The following is a 16,170-nucleotide window of genomic DNA, read 5'->3' on the forward strand; positions in this document are numbered from 1 at the left end:
GGTAGCCCCATTAACCAATGGGGGTCTTGATGGGGCTCTTGAGGAGGCGAGGAGCGTGCCGGGTCCGGGGGCTCCTGCCAGGTCCACATATTCTAAGGGGGGCACAGGCAAGAATACATCCGGCGTCGTCGGGCGTGAGGGCGACGCCAAACTCTCTCCAGACGCTCCCGGAGAAGAGTCAAAAACCTGGCGTCGATGCGGCACCAAAACTACTTTAGTCGGTGCCGATCGAGCTCCGTCCGGCACCGATCGAGCCCCGTCCTGCGCCGACTCGACTCTGCCCCGTCCGGCGTAAAATCCACGACAAGCTTCCCTTCCGAAGGAGATGGCCCGGAGCCGGGAGGCAAGCCTGACGACACCACATCTCCAACGTCCCTGGAGGGCAAGGGCTCATTTAGCGCCGGGGACGAACCCACCGGCGAGCCCGTCAGGGACCCCGCAAGTAGCGGAGGCCCCGAGGACGCCCCAGGGACGGGAGAGGACCCTAGGGAGGCCTGCAGAGCCGCGGCATAGGCCTCCATCTGGGTCTGAGTCGCACCAGCACACCGATAGGGTGGATAGAGGGGGAGCGACTGTCGGGGGTGCACGTCCGGAATGTTCCGGGTACCAGTGCCCCCGACAACAGATGAAAATGAGGTCGAGGACCTCGGCGACATGCGCCGCGACTTAACAAGAAGTGCTGAACGACGGCCCTGAGCCCCAGAGGGCGATCGACGGCAGAACTGTAAAGTAGAGGGGCCCGCCAGTGTTGAAGTTTGGGGAAGAGATGACTCCGACCGAGACAGCCGTGCCGAAAGAAGCTTCATCCGACACTCCCGCCGGGACTTTGGCTTGAGGTGTTGGCAGGAGTCGCAGTGCTAGACCAGACACCACATACAGATAAGATGTGGGTCCGTCGCGTACATTTGCTGTGAACAGGAAGTACAAGTTTTAAAACCCGAAGGCATCGCACACTGTTCCAGACGCGAAGCGTCGAAAAAGGGCCTGAAAACAGGCCAGAGGAACCGCTTACTCCGGATCCGCGTTGCACGTGGAATAGAAGGAAACGGACGTCAGCGTGCCGGGAGGGACTTGTATGACCTCGCTGATGTCACATATGTGGACGACGTCAGGGCGCTGTCGTGTGGCACCGTCCCCCGGCGCGCAAAGGTGCTGCTGCAAAACAAATTCCGGATCCAGTCTGACGCCTGGGGATATTCTAAGTTAAGGAATCTACGGCTAGATGTCTCTATCAGATACTGGATATGTGAAAGGCAGTATAGGTAAGTGTTGGAGTATATGAGGGGTTGTATGTGTGAGTGATTGTGAGAGTGGCTGTATGGGTGAGTGTGTGCTTGTGCCACTGACAGTATGGCTGAGTGAGTATGTGTTAGTATCTGTATGAATAAGTTAGTGGGTGTGAGTATAACTGTATAGGTGAGAAAGTGACTGTGATTGACTATGGGTGAGTGAGTAGGTGTGTGAGTAGCTCTATGGGTGACTGATCGTGTGTGAGTGGTTGTATGGGTGAATGAGTGGATATTTCAGAGGTTGTATTCGTGAGTGGAGTGGCTGTATGGGTCACGGAGTGGATGTGTGTGTAGACCTATGGATCAGTGAGTGGGTGTGTAAGTACTAGTGTGGGTGTGTCAATGGTTTTGAGAATGGTAGTTGGAGTGGGTGTTTGAAAGGTTATATTGGGGTGCGAATGGGTACATGAGGGACTCTGTGGATGTTGTCATCAGTGATGTCATTTGAGATGTCATCAGCGATGTCACGGACCATGTCTTTAGTGATGTAATATGTGAGGTCATAAGCAGTGCATTGCAGGGCGCAAGTTATAGTCCGCTCAGATAACTAGAACTGCTGAATTTCACTGCTTTTGTACGAGTGAAACTTGAGCCCAACTATAACGTCTCTGTAACCTTTGGTTTATTCCAGTGAATATATTATAATTATATTATTTTATATATATATATATATATATATATATATATATATATATATATATATATATATACTTGGTTTCATGTTGATACATACACACACACACTCGGCAGTAGGTAGTTATAATTAGGACCTAGTTTCTATAGGAAAAGCGTTTTTTGATTTGCCAATGCCTTTGGCATCGTTTGACGAATCTTCACGAAAATTTAAAAACTATTGGGGAGGGAAGGTCAGCTGCTGTATTGAAAGTTTCGGGATGATTCGTCAAGCGGGGGCACAGAAAAAAGGGGGGTCCCAAAACACGTTTTCTCGATGTTAATTTCCATACCAAACTTTAGACACGGCTTGCATCAGATTGGTCGCACACTGCTACACCTACCAGTCGTGTTCCCCCAATGAAAATGGTCCCTGAAGGTCAGCGTCGGCGGATACACCTATGCTCAAGAGTGCGTGCAAGTATGCGTGGCGTGTGCCATCCCTGGACACGTGTTTCGAGGTAGTTGCCTCTCGTCAGCAGGGAGTAGGAAAATGAGAGTGGGGTTGCTGTGTAAGCTGCTAAAAACATAATCAGGTCTAGTACCTCTCTTAGCGCGCAGGTGCGTAACCATGAGTCCGTCGACTCCACCGGCTCAAGGGAGCCTGAATATAAAGTTACATCAGATTGGTCGCACACTGCTACACCTACCAGTCGTGTTCCCCCAATGAAAATGGTCCCTGAAGGTCAGCGTCGGCGGATACACCTATGCTCAAGAGTGCGTGCAAGTATGCGTGGCGTGTGCCATCCCTGGACACGTGTTTCGAGGTAGTTGCCTCTCGTCAGCAGGGAGTGGGAAAATGAGAGTGGGGTTGCTGTGTAAGCTGCTAAAAACAATCATTGGAGGAACACGCCTGGTAGGTGTAGCAGTGTGCGACCAATCTGGTTTAACTTTATATTCAGGCTCCCTTGAGCCGGTGGAGTCGACGGACTCATGGTTACGCACCTGCGCGCTACGAGAGGTACTAGACCTGATAACGATTTTAGCAGCTTACACAGCAACCCCACACATTTTCCTACTCCCTGCTGACGAGAGGCAACTACCTCGAAACACGTGTCCAGGGATGGCACACGCCACGCATACTTGCATTCACACTCGAGCATAGGTGTATCCGCCGACGCTGACCTTCAGGGACCATTTTCATTGGGGGAACACGCCTGGTAGGTGTAGCAGTGTGCGACCAATCTGGTTTAACTTTATATTCAGGCTCCCTTGAGCCGGTGGAGTCGACGGACTCATGGTTACGCACCTGCGCGCTACGAGAGGTACTAGACCTGATAACAATTTTAGCAGCTTACACAGCAACCCCACCCATTTTCCTACTCCCTGCTGACGAGAGGCAACTACCTCGAAACACGTGTCCAGGGATGGCACACGCCACGCATACTTGCATTCACACTCGAGCATAGGTGTATCCGCCGACGCTGACCTCCAGGGACCATTTTCATTGGGGGAACACGCCTGGTAGGTGTAGCAGTGTGCGACCAATCTGGTTTAACTTTATATTCAGGCTCCCTTGAGCCGGTGGAGTCGACGGACTCATGGTTACGCACCTGCGCGCTACGAGAGGTACTAGACCTGATAACGATTTGAGCAGCTTACACAGCAACCCCACACATTTTCCTACTCCCTGCTGACGAGAGGCAACTACCTCGAAACACGTGTCCAGGGATGGCACACGCCACGCATACTTGCATTCACACTCGAGCATAGGTGTATCCGCCGACGCTGACCTTCAGGGACCATTTTCATTGGGGGAACACGCCTGGTAGGTGTAGCAGTGTGCGACCAATCTGGTTTAACTTTATATTCAGGCTCCCTTGAACCGGTGGAGTCGACGGACTCATGGTTACGCACCTGCGCGCTACGAGAGGTACTAGACCTGATAACGATTTTAGCAGCTTACACAGCAACCCCACACATTTTCCTACTCCCTGCTGACGAGAGGCAAATACCTCGAAACACGTGTCCAGGGATGGCACACGCCACTCATACTTGCATTCACACTCGAGCATAGGTGTATCCGCCGACGCTGACCTTCAGGGACCATTTTCATTGGGGGAACACGCCTGGTAGGTGTAGCAGTGTGCGACCAATCTGGTTTAACTTTATATTCAGGCTCCCTTGAGCCGGTGGAGTCGACGGACTCATGGTTACGCACCTGCGCGCTACGAGAGGTACTAGACCTGATAACCATTTTAGCAGCTTACACAGCAACCCCACACATTTTCCTACTCCCTGCTGACGAGAGGCAACTACCTCGAAACACGTGTCCAGGGATGGCACACGCCACGCATACTTGCATTCACACTAGAGCATAGGTGTATCCGCCGACGCTGACCTTCAGAGACCATTTTCATTGGGGGAACACGCCTGGTAGGTGTAGCAGTGTGCGACCAATCTGGTTTAACTTTAGACACGGCTTGAACTGCTGAAAGGAATTTGGCAAAGGGTAGCTCTTGGCTCAAAAAGCACTATTTGTTAAATGGTGTAAATCTGTTCAGTAGTTTTTAAGACATGTTTACCCTCACGATCTCTTGCTAGCAGTGCATTGCAGGGGCACGAGTTATAGTTAACTCAGCTAACTGTAACAGCTGAATTTCTCTGGTTTTGTACGAGTGAAATATCGGCCTAACTATAATGTTCCTGAAACCTTTGGAATTTTCAGTGAATATCTAAGCATTTTTTTAAATGTTAATTCCCAACTATAACGTCCCTGAAACCTTTGTTTTTTCCAGTGAATTTTTAAGGTTTTTTAAACGCTAATTACTAACTATAATGTCCTGTAACCTTTGGTTTTTTTAAAGTGAATTTCTACGGTTGCACAGTGGTGGAGAAAGAAGGTTGGGTCTCCGACCAGGTCTCAGGAATTCCAGTGTAGGGCTTACAGGATGTACCAGGAGGGAATCTCCATGGTCCCGCAGGAGCCAAGGGGCCTTAATTCCCCAACTAGTAGTGCGCTGGGTGCCACATTTGCAGAAGGGTAGAGGAAGGGGGCGTGGCCTCTGACAATTTCTCAGTAATCCTGTTGTGTGGGACCTACTGGAGGTACTAGGAGGGGTAGTTGGACCCCCAAAAGACATACTTGGGGGGCAACTACCCCTCCTATTAGCTCCAGTAGGTCCCACACAGCAGGATTGCTGGGTTCTGATAGCAGGCCATGCCCCAAATGCGCCTCCTAGCACCATCTTAGTTGGAGGATGAAGTCTCCTTTGCTGGTGAGGGTCCTTAGAGGCCAACTAGCCCATCTGTTATCTCCAGTAAACCCTACTCAGAGGTCGTCAGAGAGTGAGGCCCAGCCCCCGGGGCCTCACCCATTTGTTATTTTAAAATAAAACAGGAGGGGAGCCCTGTGGACCCCCTCCAGAGGTTGATATATGCCCGTGAGGACCCCATCCCCGGGGCCCGGCCATTTTCATTTGATTTTTTGTTTTAAAGAGATGTGGGCCAAGCGGCCCACCTCCTGGGCCATTTTAACTACAAGTGTGCTGTGTATCACTTGCTAATTAATAGGCACAATTTATTCAAACACTTTAGAATTTATAAGCAAATGAAAATTGTACTGACAGTACCTTTAACTATGCCACTTATTTATGCATCTGAATCGAATTTGATATCCCAATAGAAAACTAAACCTTCCTAAATTCTGACAAATTGTGTATTTATTCATTCATTACAAAGAGAAAACGTATTTAGAAATATGCACTTTTTTGCCCCCCTTTCAATCTGTGTTCCCCTTTATGAATACGCACAAGCTCAAAAATATCAGTAGAAATTTGACCGTCTTATGTGTATGTCAAATCTCAGTCATATTAGTCAAAGGTTGCCAAAGTTACAAGCATTTCAAATGACAAGCCAAGAGGCCAAATCTTGCATGGGGTAGGCTGCCTTTGCTCTCCCACAAAAAAGGCAATACATAGCATATCACACTCCACCAACAATGGTAACAAAAAACATACTATCTGAACATTTGCATGTAAAGGTTCTTTCGTGTTAGTTAATTATAAACCGATATTTAAGAAGAGACAGTGTACACTTTTATGGCTTAGGCCCATAGATTAAAGAAACGACGATTGAGGGTCAGATCTATGTCCAGAAGACCCAGAAGATATAGCTCTACTATGGGAAACACAAGATTTGTGCTCTCAATGTTTGAATCTGCATTCATTATTACATTTGCTCCAAATAACATGCTTTATTTTGCCACATTTACTTTCAAAATCATGGCTTAAAAATGTACACATCCCCACAGAATAATGTACTTGGACCTAATGCAGATTTCCTAGGTTGCTCATGGCAAACAGCTTCACTGCTGATGCATCCTGGGGTGAGCCAACATCCTTCAATCAATAGCAAACTTCCACAACAGAATGTAACTCAGCACTCAAGAGAACAGAGTAATTACTGAGCTAGTCTTCACAAAATAAGTAAAGCAATTTTCGACTGGTCATAGGCACAGTGAAATGTGGTACTCTCTCCATTTGATAGTCTTTTAAGGAAATCAATTATTTGTTTCATTTTTACACCATTGTGTCTTGGGCTTTGTAGTCTGACTACTGTGAATACAAACAAGTGTTCTCTTGCATGGTTAGTCAAATTAAACTTCTAGTGCGTCCCTAGCGGGCTTGTATAAATTATATACGCAAACGTGCTGAATGTCATTTACTATTATTTAGTTTGTGGTAGGTGTCTTGGCTAGAGGGACTATGCCTTGAGTGGGACATGACAACCCTCCACTCATTCAACATTGGTATACTAGCATACCAATCAGTGTGAATCTCCACATTTCCTATGCTGTTTTGCCACATCTAATAGCAATAAACAGCAGTATTAATCAGAACAAGGATATAATGGGTTAAGTAAATGCACTGAGATAAAACCAAACCAAACAGGACTCTTGGTAGAGTTTTTCTATCTAAAGTGATTCTAAAATGCATTCTCTAAGGAGGGAAGATTCATTTTTTCCAGTTAGTACCACCAAAAGCAAGGTGTCTACATTAAGTCTATGCACAGTTTTACCAGGCACTACTGACTAGCCTCTGCATTTAACCAAAAATCCAAGCATGCAAAGCTGTGTTAAGGAAACCATTTGGCATGGGAGTAAAGTACTGCCATCTTGCAGTTCATTAGAAACGAGAAGCTTCTATTCTGTTTTGAGGTTGAGGACTATGAATGAAGAACCTACAATGAAGACGGGAAAGCTTTTGAAATACTAGTTCTACATCCCAGAAAACTATCATAAACAACCATGCTTCTCAGCAGCAACAGCTGCAAGATACTAAAAAGAGTATCATACCAACATATGGAAGCTGCTGGCCCCTTAAATGAGCAGTGTTAAATTTCTAATATTGCTCCCCTCAGTTGTTTCATGTTTTCCTTTTGTTAAGGGAAGCAAAGTTAAGTTTTGTGCTGCAGTGTTACTTTTAACCCCTTCTGTGCCCATGACGAGATGGTCTCGTCATGGTGCACAGTCGCGCTGTGCCCATGACGAGACCATCTCGTCATGGGACCCACCCTTGGGGGAAGCGCTGGCGCTCCCCCCGTGATTCGTCGATTTTTTTTTTTTACTGGGGAGGCAGGGGAAGACCTTCCCCTGCCTCCCCCCGCCCGCATCATCTATGACGTCAGCGCGCGAGGCGCTCTGACGTCACCGGAGGCTTCCCCTTTGCTCTCCGAGGCGCAGGAAGCCATTTGCTTCCTGCGCGTCGGAGAGTAAAGGTCAGTTTTGGGGCTGGGGAGGGGGGATTATTGCATCGGTGGGTTAGGTAGGGTGGGGGCACAATGTTGGGGGGGTAGAAATGTTTTTATTTGTTCGTGCGCTTGGATCGTCCAATTGCAGTTGCTTGTATGTGAAATGGATCCAAAAAATAAACGCACGCTTTCGAGAGATGCCCTTTTTCTCTCGTTTTTTCTATGAGGGGTGCTGCTAGCGTGGGATGGGGGGTGGGGGGCGAAATAAAGTAAGCCATAGGGGTTGCAGAGTGGCCAGATTGATTTTATTTGCATCCAAATACACCAGCATCACATAGTTTGCCAGTGAAGTGCTACTTTCGTTTTCTCGTCTTCCTTTGAACAGCATTGTGGTTCCCGGGGGGCAAAATAAAGTTAGACAGAGGGGTTGCAAATTGCCCTGATTTTTTTTTTTAGTATACAAATACACCAGCATCAGAGTTTGCCAGTGAAGTGCTACTTTCGTTTTCTCGTCTAACTTTGAACAGCATTGTTGTACCAAGGGGGCGAAATAAAGTAAGACAGAGGGGTTGCAAAGTGGCCAGATTGATTTTATTTGCATCCAAGTACACCAGCATCAGAGTTTGCCAGTGAAGTGCTACTTTCGTTTTCTCGTCTAACTTTGAACAGCATTGTTGTTCCCAGGGGGGGCGAAATAAAGTAAGACAGAGGGGTTGCAAAATGGCCAGATTGATTTCATTTGCATCCAAGTACACCAGCATCAGAGTTTGCCAGTGAAGTGCTACTTTCGTTTTCTCGTCTAACTTTGAACAGTATTGTTGTTCCCAGGGGGGGCGAAATAAAGTAAGACAGAGGGGTTTCAAAGTGGCCAGATTGATTTTATTTGCATCCAAGTACACCAGCATCAGAGTTTGCCAGTGAAGTGCTACTTTCGTTTTCTCGTCTTCCTTTGAACAGTATTGTTGTTCCCAGGGGGGGCGAAATAATGTAAAACAGAGGGGTTGCAAAGTGGCCAGATTGATTTTATTTGCATCAAAGTACACCAGCATCAGAGTTTGCCAGTGAAGTGCTACTTTCGTTTTCTCGTCTTCCTTAGAACAGTATTGTTGTTCCCAGGGGGGGCCAAATAAAGTAAGACAGAGGGGTTGCAAAGTGGCCAGATTGATTTTATTTGCATCCAAGTACACCAGCATCAGAGTTTGCCAGTGAAGTGCTACTTTCGTTTTCTCATCTAACTTTGAACAGTATTGTTGTTCCCAGGGGGGGCGAAATAAACTAAGACAGAGGGGTTTCAAAGTGGCCAGATTGTTTTTATTTGCATCCAAGTACACCAGCATCAGAGTTTGCCAGTGAAGTGCTACTTTCGTTTTCTCGTCTTCCTTTGAACAGCATTGTTGTTTCCAGGGTGGGAGAGTGTACCATTTCTGGAGGTACTGCAATACCTGGTTGATGGGTGAATTGGAAAACACAATGTGCACCATGGTTCTGTGTTTATGGATGTGGTCTACCATACTGCTTATGTTTTGTAAGGATGTAAGCAATGGACAGTGAAACGGTTCCCTTCAGGGCCCTCTAGTCATGTCCATAACTTTTCAGGTGAAACCACTGGCTGATTTCTGAATAGTTAGTGAGAGATCGTTTAGGTAACCATGTTGTTTCTGCTTACATTTCACATGCTTTGCATTCCCTAGGAGTGTTTTTTTTTTTTTAGGCAGCGTATTACTCTTATCAAGTGCATAATTTGAATTGAGCCACATCCAAGTGTTTATAGCGGGCACAATTAGGTTATAGCTGAAGGCAGTGCGAGTTTCTCTCAGTGGGCAAGTATGGCGTTCAGTGGGGATGTGGCACTATGGCCGGAGCTGTTGAATTTGGAAATGGGGAACCGGGTTCAGCATTCATGACCAGTCCACCACACCACTGTACTGAGGGAGCACATTCCCATGCATAAAAGTGCAATAAATGGCAGACACGCAAAACACAGGAACACACTGGGTAGGCACTTCTACGGGCATGGAGAACAGAATTTCCTATAATGTAAAGACTTCCTTCACACAATAGAGAGGGTGTAAATTAAGTTTGGAAGTGTCTTTGCAGGAGGAGAACTTTGAGGTTAGTTTTGAAGGACTGGGAAGAGGGAGGGGGTGGTCCGGAGCTGAGGCTCAGTTCCAGATTCTCGCCGCGTTGCTTGTAAAGGATTGGGCCATCGATCTTTCCTTTTTGAAAGTGGGAGGGTCAAGCAATACATTTTGCGCAGTACGTGATGGTCTAGAGCATTATATGCATATGTTACAATAAAGTTTTTTTTCTTCTTTTTATTCTAGTCTAAAGCTTTTCGACGGTGGCTGCTCTGCAGTTTAGTGTAGTTGCATTGTGTTGGTAAGACATTTTTTGTTGTTGTATTTACACCAAATGAGTAATAATATAATGTCTGAATGAATTTTTTTGTAAGTGATGTCATAATGGCGGCATATTTAGTTAGTGGTTTGAGCATGAAATTCTTTGCGATGTGTTTTGCATAGTCTTATGTGTAATTGCTTTTCTCTTTCTTTTTTAGTGGGATATTGTTGATCCATACTGTGTCTGTACAGAGTTGGTGGTGGTGAGTAGTTTAGCTGCCTCTGGCAAGTGAGTGGTATTGTTTTGGAGTACATTTGAGTTTTTGATAAAGGTGCTTTTTGTTTATTACTTATTTTACAAAGAGTTTGTTGTTGTTGACTTGTTTGACAAGTTACCTTTATTAGTAAGCAATATGGCTAGCCGTAGAATGACTGCTCAACAGGTGGTCGGTATGCTTCTTGAATCTTCCTCTGAGCACGATTATGAGACTGACAGTGCGTCTGAGGGAGAGGAGGGAGGGGAAGATTCTGGCAGTGAGTTTTCACTCAACATGGAATCATCGGATGATGAAGGTACTCTCAGTGCAGATGAAGGTACTCTTGGTGTGGATGAAGCAACTCTCAGTGCGGATGAAGTGCCTGTCTTAGAGGAGGAAACTGCTGTGCCGATGGTGCAAGAGGCATCTGGATTGCAGTCTGAGGCTGCTAGGCTTCCTACTGGAAGTGCTGGACTTTGGGTTGATCCAAACATGGTGCAGCCGGTGTTGCCTGCCTTTAGCGGTGATGCAGGGTGTACAGTGAATTGTGAAAACTTTTTGCCTATGCAGTTTTTTCAGTTGTTTATGGATGATGTATTTTTGGGTGAGATTGTTGAGCAGACGAATTTGTATGCTGAACAGTTTTTGAGGAACAACAGCGACAAACTTAGGCCCCAGTCTAGAGCTACCCGGTGGACTCCCACATATCTGGAAGAGATTAAGAAGTTTTTGGGTTTGACTTTATTGATGGGTGTGGTAAGGAAGCCAACCTTGGCTTCATATTGGTCTACTAGCCCCTTGTTGGCAACTGCCATATTTCCTGCAGTTATGACTCGTAATCGGTATTTACTTTTGCTACGTATGCTACATTTTGTTGATAATTCTATGGCGTTGCCACGAGATCACCCTGACTGTGACCGTCTTTTTAAGATTCGGCCCGTTCTTGATCACTGTGTGGATCGATTTTCTGAGATCTATACTCCAGGGAAAGAAATATCTATTGATGAGTCTTTGGTCTTGTTCAAGGGCCGTTTGGTTTTTAGGCAGTACATCCCTAGCAAGAGGGCACGCTATGGAATTAAGCTGTATATGTTGTCTGAGAGTAGGACAGGATATGTTTTTAATTTTCGTGTGTACACTGGTAGAGATTCTGCTATTGACCCCCCAGGTTGTCCGTCCACTTTTGGAGTTGCAGAGAAAATTGTGTGGGATCTTGCTAGGAGACTGTTTAACAGAGGCCACCATTTGTACCTTGATAACTTCTATACTGCTGTGCAATTATTTAAGGAATTGTAAAAAGTGGACACTTTTGCATGTGGCACAATCCGCTCTAACCGTAAAGGTTATCCGAAAGAGCTTGTTTGCAAAAAACTTCAGAGGGGGCAGTGCAGTTCCTTGCGTAGTGATGAACTACTAGCTGTAAAATTTGTGGACAGGAGGGATGTGTACATGCTGACTACCATCCATGATGAGAGTACTTCACCTGTGGCTGTTTGGGGTCAGGTTGCTGAAGTCCGCAAACCTGTGTGCATTCTAGACTACAATAAGCACATGGGTGGTGTTGACAGAGTAGATCAGAGGTTGGAACCTTACTCTGCTATTCGGAGGCTTATGTTTGGTATAAGAAGTTGTCCATCCATTTCTTCGAATTAGCAATGTTCAATGCTTTTATTGAGTTCAAGGAGTGTTCTCGTGCGTCAAAGTTGACATTTCTTCAGTTTCAGCACTCTGTGATAGCTAGCCTTGTTGTTGTGGAACAGGCAAGTGTTCCTAGATTTGGAGTGGTGGAGGATGTGGTTTGATTGAAAGATCGCCACTTTCCTGATTTCACCCCTCCCACACCGGCAAAAGATTTTCCCACTAGGAGATGCAGAGTCTGTTGGCGAAGAGGTACGCGGAAGGAGTTTCGTATGTATTGCCCCGACTGTCCATCTAAACCTGGGCTGTGTGTCCCTGCTTGTTTTAGAGCGTACCATACGCAAAATAATTTTTGGGAGCATTCATGAGTGGTAAAGTTAACTGATTGGTTTGTATTCTTTGAAAAATTTGATTCTGTTTCAAGGTTGCCGTTAGTGCAATGTGCTTAGTTTCTGATTTTGTGTTTGTAGATTTGTATCTATTTGTGATTTGTTTGTGTTTTTATTTTTGTCTAAAAAAATCCTAAATGTGTTGGCAGTGTGTGTGGACTGGCACTTCTTTGGCGGTGTACGTGGAATGGTGCTTGGTTGGCGGTGTGCATGGACTGGTGCTTGGCTGGTGGTGTGCGTGGACTGGTGCTTGGCTGGCGGTGTGCGTGGACTGGTGCTTGGCTGGCAGTGTGCGTGGACTGGTGCTTGGCTGGCGGTGTGCGTGGACTGGTGCTTGGCTGGTGGTGTGCGTGGACTGGTGCTTGGCTGGCGGTGTGCGTGGACTGGTGCTTGGCTGGCGGTGTGTGTGGACTGGTGCTTGGCTGGCGGTGTGCATGGACTGGTGCTTGGCTGGCGGTGTGCGTGGACTGGCGATTGGCTGGTGGTGTGCCTGGACTGGCGATTGGCTGGTGGTGTGCCTGGACTGGCGCTTGGCTAGCGGTGTACGTGGACTGGTGTTTAGCTAGCGGTGTGCGTGGACTGGTGCTCGGCTAGCGGTGTGAGTGGACTGGCGCTCGGCTGGCTGAGTGTGAGTAGTGACTTGCTGCTGGTCACTACACACACTGCTAGCTGAGTGCCACTCCACGAAATCCATCTGCTTGTGTAGTTGCTGTGTCAGGAATGTGGGCGTGTGAAAGTGATGGGCCCTTGAATGGCGCTGTGTGCTGGTTTTGTTATGTGATGGCCCGCGGCTGGCGGTGTGAATGGTTTTGTATGTCTCACGCGTATGAAAGGTGTATGAATGGCCTGTAAAGAGGTTAGTGCCTTGTCGTGGCTTTACAGCTCACGAGCTGTGAGTCAATGGTTCAGTTTCTCGCCCTTTCAATTATTAACAGTGCATTTCATTTTTGTGAAATCACTTGATAATACAATTGTATATTCTGAACCATCACTCACCCTCGTGCCAAATCCAACCAGTATGTGTGTGTTCTTGAGGATTGGATGGCTGTGCAGTAATATTTGCCTTTCTGAAGCAGGGTGTACCTTGTCCCTTTTGTGAATTTTGTAATGTGTTGTTTTTGTGCCTGGTGGTGCGAATGGTCTTGTGTGTATCACGTATGAAAGGTGTGTGAATGGCCTGTAAAGCGGTTGGTGCCTTGCCGTGGCTTTACAGCTCACGAGCTGCGAGTCATTGGTTCAGTTTTTTCTCCATTGAATTATTGACAGTGCATTTCATTTTTGTAAAATCTCTAGTAAATAAAATTTAATATACTGAACCATCACTCGCCCTCGTGCCAAATCCAACCAGTATGTGTGTGCGTTTGAGGAATAGGTGGCTGTGCAGGATTCTTTGTCTTTTTAGTTTCTCTGCCAAGGTGTATGTTCCATGTAAAAATAACCCACCAACTGTAGATATTGTCGTAAACCCATGGGAGTTCATGGTGATGTGTCTCTTGTGAATTCCCAAAAGGTTTTTTATCCTCAATGTCCTGCAAACCTCAAAATATCTGTCACATTGTCCATGCAATATTGTGCCGAAATTCTCACGTTGTAGAAACAATGTCAAAACGTTCTGGTTTTGCAAGGGGGTCAACTGTCTTTTTGGCCCGTGCTCGGCGGCCATCTTGGGAAACCTACCAAACCCATACATTTCTGAAAACTAGACACCCGGGGGCTTCCAGGGAGGTATGGCTCACGTGGATCCCCCAACGTTTCCTTACCCAGAATCTCCTGCAAACCTCAATTTTAGCTGAAAAACACACTTTTTTCACACTTTTGTGTGTGGGAAACTTGTGGCATCACCGGGCTCACTCAAATTTCCCACCTCCCAGCGTTCCCCTGGGTCTCCCGGTAAAAATGGTGCCTCACTTGTGTGGGAGGCCCAAGTACCCGCGACAGGCAAGGGCCCAAAACGTAGTGATGCGACATCAACATTGCCTATCTCAAAACCACCTGGTTTTGCAAGGGGGATCTCTTGGGTTTTTGGCCCGGTGCACGGCGGCCATCTAGGGAAACCTACCAAACCCATACATTTCTGAAAACTAGACACCCGGGGGCTTCCAGGGAGGTATGGCTTGCGTGGATCCCCCAACGTTTCCTTACCCAGACTCCCCTGCAAACCTCAATTTTAGCTGAAAAAAATCACTTTTTCTCACTTTTTTGTGTGGGAAAGTTGTGGCATCACCGGGCTCACTCAAATTTCCCACCTCCCAGCGTTCCCCTGGGTCTCCCGGTAAAAATGGTGCCTCACTTGTGTGGGAGGCCCAAGTACCCGCGACAGGCAAGGGCCCAAAACGTAGTGATGCGACATCAACATTGCCTATCTCAAAACCACCTGGTTTTGCAAGGAGGGTCTCTTGGGTTTTTGGCCCGGTGCACGGCGGCCATCTAGGGAAACCTACCAAACCCATACATTTCTGAAAACTAGACACCCGGGGGCTTCCAGGGAGGTATGGCTTGCGTGGATCCCCCAACGTTTCCTTACCCAGAATCCCCTGCAAACCTCAATTTTAGCTGAAAAAAATATCACTTTTTTCACACTTTTTTGGGTGGGAAAGTTGTGGCATCACCGGGCTCACTCAAATTTCACACCTCCCAGCGTTCCCCTGGGTCTCCCGGTAAAAATGGTGCCTCACTTGTGTGGGAGGCCCAAGTACCCGTTTCCTGTCGCGGGCACTAGGCCGACCCACACAAGTGAGGTACCGTTTTTCTCGTAAGACTTTGGGGAACGCGGGGTGGGTGGAAATTTGTGGATCCACGCAGATTCCGGAACTTTCCACGACAGAAATGTGTGGAAAATGTGTTTTTTTTGACAATTTATTTAGGTTTGCAAGGGATTCTGGGTAACAGACCCTGGTGGGAGGCAGTCAAGTCACCCCATCCTGGATTCCCCTGGGTGTCTAGTTTTCAAAAATGTATAGGTTTGCTAGGTTTCCCAAGGTGCCCGCAGAGCTAGGGTTAAAAAACTACAGCTAGTCATTTTTCCAAAAAAGGGTCATTTTTCACTGCGAAATTGAGGTGTGACCAGGTTGCGTTTTGCGCCGTTTCCTGTCGCGGGCACTAGGCCGACCCACACAAGTGAGGTACCGTTTTTCTCGTAAGACTTTGGGGAACGCGGGGTGGGTGGAAATTTGTGGATCCACGCAGATTCCGGAACTTTCCACAACAGAAATGTGGGGAAAATGTGTTTTTTTTAACAATTTTTTAGGTTTGCAAGGGATTCTGGGTAACAGACCCTGGTGGGAGGCAGTCAAGTCACCCCATCCTATATTCCCCTGGGTGTCTAGTTTTCAAAAATGTATAGGTTAGTTAGGTTTCCCAAGGTGCCCGCAGAGCTAGGGTTCAAAAACTACAGCTAATCATTTTTCCAAAAAAGGGTCATTTTTCACTGCGAAATTGAGGGGTGACCAGGTTGCGTTTTGCGCCGTTTCCTGTCGCGGGCACTAGGCCGACCCACACAAGTGAGGTACCGTTTTTATCGAGAGACTTAGGGTAATTCAGATTTGTAAAGGAACTGTTATTATCTATTGACTTTCCATGCATTTCTGCTTTCCAAATGAAAGATATTGTGTAAAAAAGAAGTCATTCTAAAAAATGACTGATAATTCTCATGCTAGTATGAGTATTCCCAATTTCAGAAATGTGCAAATATCTACTGTTTCTAAACTCTCTATTTTGTTCCCATTTCAGAAATACATAGGTGTCTTTCATACCGATTTTTCCATGTACACTTTTTTACAGAATAATTACTATATACCCGGTACATAATAAAAAACCATTGCAAGTTACTACTCAGTTTTTGGCTCTGGGTTCGTCGGGTTCTTGGTGAACCTACAAGTCCTATATATCCCCACAA

General features: G+C 46.7%; 1 protein-coding gene across 1 annotated transcript in view; it reads right to left on the reverse strand.

Moving 5' to 3' along the window:
* Positions 1 to 16,170, reverse strand: part of BAZ2A (bromodomain adjacent to zinc finger domain 2A) — a 1,031,051-nt gene that overhangs the window by 812,335 nt on the left and 202,546 nt on the right. The gene's annotated exons all lie outside the window — the stretch shown is intronic.

The sequence above is a fragment of the Triturus cristatus genome, chromosome 4_2, assembly GCF_964204655.1.
Source record: "Triturus cristatus chromosome 4_2, aTriCri1.1, whole genome shotgun sequence".
NCBI lineage: Eukaryota > Metazoa > Chordata > Amphibia > Caudata > Salamandridae > Triturus > Triturus cristatus.